The sequence below is a fragment of the Nicotiana attenuata genome, unplaced genomic scaffold (genome assembly GCF_001879085.1).
Source record: "Nicotiana attenuata strain UT unplaced genomic scaffold, NIATTr2, whole genome shotgun sequence".
NCBI classification, from domain to species: domain Eukaryota; kingdom Viridiplantae; phylum Streptophyta; class Magnoliopsida; order Solanales; family Solanaceae; genus Nicotiana; species Nicotiana attenuata.
Window position 1 is genome coordinate 55,513 of NW_017675210.1, and position 2,693 is coordinate 58,205.

Consider the following 2,693-nt stretch of genomic DNA (forward strand, 5'->3'; position numbering starts at 1 on the left):
GTTGATGCCAGCATAACATGATGACTTTCCAACATAGGGTCCCACTCCCTAGTTGATGCAAGCGTAACCGAATGACTTTCCAACATAGGGTCCTACTCCATAGATCATGCCAGCATAACCTGATGACTTTCCAACATAGGATCACACTCCCTAATTGATGCCAGCGTAATATGATGACTTTCCAACATAGTGTCACACTCCCAAGTTGATGCAAGCATAACCGGATGACTTTCCAACATAGGGTCCCACTCCCTAGTTGATGCCAGCATAACATGATGATTTTCCAACATAGGGTCACTACTCCCTAGTTGATGCATGCATAACCTGAAGACTTTCCAGCCTAGGGTCCCACTCCCTAGTTGATGCCACCATAAGTTGATGATTTTCCAACATAGTGTCTCACTCTCTAGTTTATGCCAGCATAACCTGATGATTTTCCAACATAGGGTCTCACTCCCTAGTTGAGGCCAATAAAACCTGATGGCTTTCTAACATAGGGTCTCACTCCATAGTTGATGCAAGCATAACATGATGATTTTTCCAACATGGAGTCACCACTCGCTAGTTGATTGAGGCACAATTTGATGACTTTCCAACATAGGATTCTTCTCCCTAGTTGATGCCAGCATAACCTGATGACTTTTCAACATAGGGTTTCACTCCTTAGTTGATACCAGCATAACCGGATAACTTTCAAACATAGGTTCCCACTCCCTAGTTGATATCAGCATAACCTAATGACGTTCCACCATAGGGTTCCACTCCCTAGTTGATACCAGCATAACCTGATGACTTTCTAATATAGGGTCCCACCTCCTTAGTTGATGCCAGCATAACTTGATGATTTTCCAACATAGGATCACCACTCCCTAGTTGATGCAACCATAACCTGAAGACTTTCCAATATAGAGTCCCACTCCCTAGTTCATGCCAGCATAACCCAACGACTTTCCAACACAGGGTCTCACTCCCTAGTTGATGCCAGCATAACATGATGACTTTCCAGCATAGGGTCCCACTCCCTAGTTGATGCCAGCATAACCTGTGGCTTTCCATCATAGGGTCACACTCCCTAGTTGATGCCAGCTTAACCTGATGACTTTCAGACATAGGTTTACCACTCCCTAGTTCATGCAACCATAACCTGATGACTTTTCAACATAGGGTCCCACTCCCTAGTTGATGCAAGCATAAATTGATGACTTTCCAACATAGTGTCCTATTCCCTAGTTCATGCCAGCATAACCTAATAACTTTCCAACACAGGGTCTCATTCCCTAGTTGATGCAAACATAACCAGATGACTTTCCAACATAGGGTCCCACTCCCTAGTTAATGCCAGCATAACCTGACGACTTTCCAACCTAGGGTCCGACTCCCTAGTTGATGCCAGCATAACCTGATGACTTTTTAACATAGGGTCCCACTCCCTAGTTGATGCAAGCATAACCTAATGACTTTCAACCTAGGATTCCACTCCCTAGTTCATGCCAGCATAACCTGATGACTTTTCAACATAGGTTTTACTCCCTAGTTGATGCCAGCATAACCTGATAACTTTCAAACATAGGTTCCCACTCCCTAGTTGATATCAACATAACCTAATGACGTTCCACCATAGGGTCCCACTCCCTAGTTGATGCCAACATAACCTGATGATTTTCCGTCATAAGCTCACCACTCCCTAGTTGATGCCAGCATAAACTGATGACTTTCCAACATAGGATCTCGCTCCCTAGTTGATGCCAGCATGACCTGATGACTTTTCAACATAGGGTTCCACTCCCTTGTTGATGCAAGCATAACGTGATGACTTTCCAACCTAGGGTCCCACTCCCTAGTTGATGCCAGCATAACCTGATGACTTTTTAACATAGGGTCTCGCTCACTAGTTGATGCCAGCATAACCTGATGACTTTCCAAAATAGGGTCCCACTCCCTAGTTGATCCCAGCATAACCTGATGATTTTTGAACATAGGGTCACCACTCCCTAGTTGATGCAAGCATAACGTGATAACTTTCCAACATAGGGTCATACTCGCTAGTTGATGGCATAATAACCTGATGACTTTTCAACATAGGGTTCTACTCCCTAGTTTATGCCAGTATAACCTGATGATTTTCCTGTGAGGCCCCGTAAAAATTTTTTGGCTCAAAACCTAGTATCTTGTGGTGTCGACTCCGAATATGTGTTAGGAATGCGTAGAATTCTTTGCAGCTCGCAAGCTCGCCCCGGTTCGGACCCTTGGTGTTGATCTAAGCTTGAAAAAATCAAAATGCAGTCGCAGATCTAGTATGCGGACCACATTCCTGCCGCAGAGTGAAACAGAAGAGTTGTCAAAATTAATGTTGAAAATGCGGTCTATTATGCGATCGCATAACCAATATGCGGACCGCATAATCATCGCATAAGTTCCTCAAGGATTTGTGAAGGTCAGTTCTGCGGTGCACAATGCGACCGCATAACAGGAATGCGGACCGCATTCCTGTCGCAGACCCGAACAGACTCCTCAGAGTTTTGGGGGCACTTCTGCGGTCCAATCTGCGGACCGCATTTCATTTCTGCGATCGCAGAATGCGACCGCAGATCTTGCTCGGGCTTCTATTTTTCTAAATTTTAAAACCCGACCCCTTTGAAATAAAACACCCATCCCCCTCATTCTTTAACGATCTTCTGCACAAAATAAGAGAG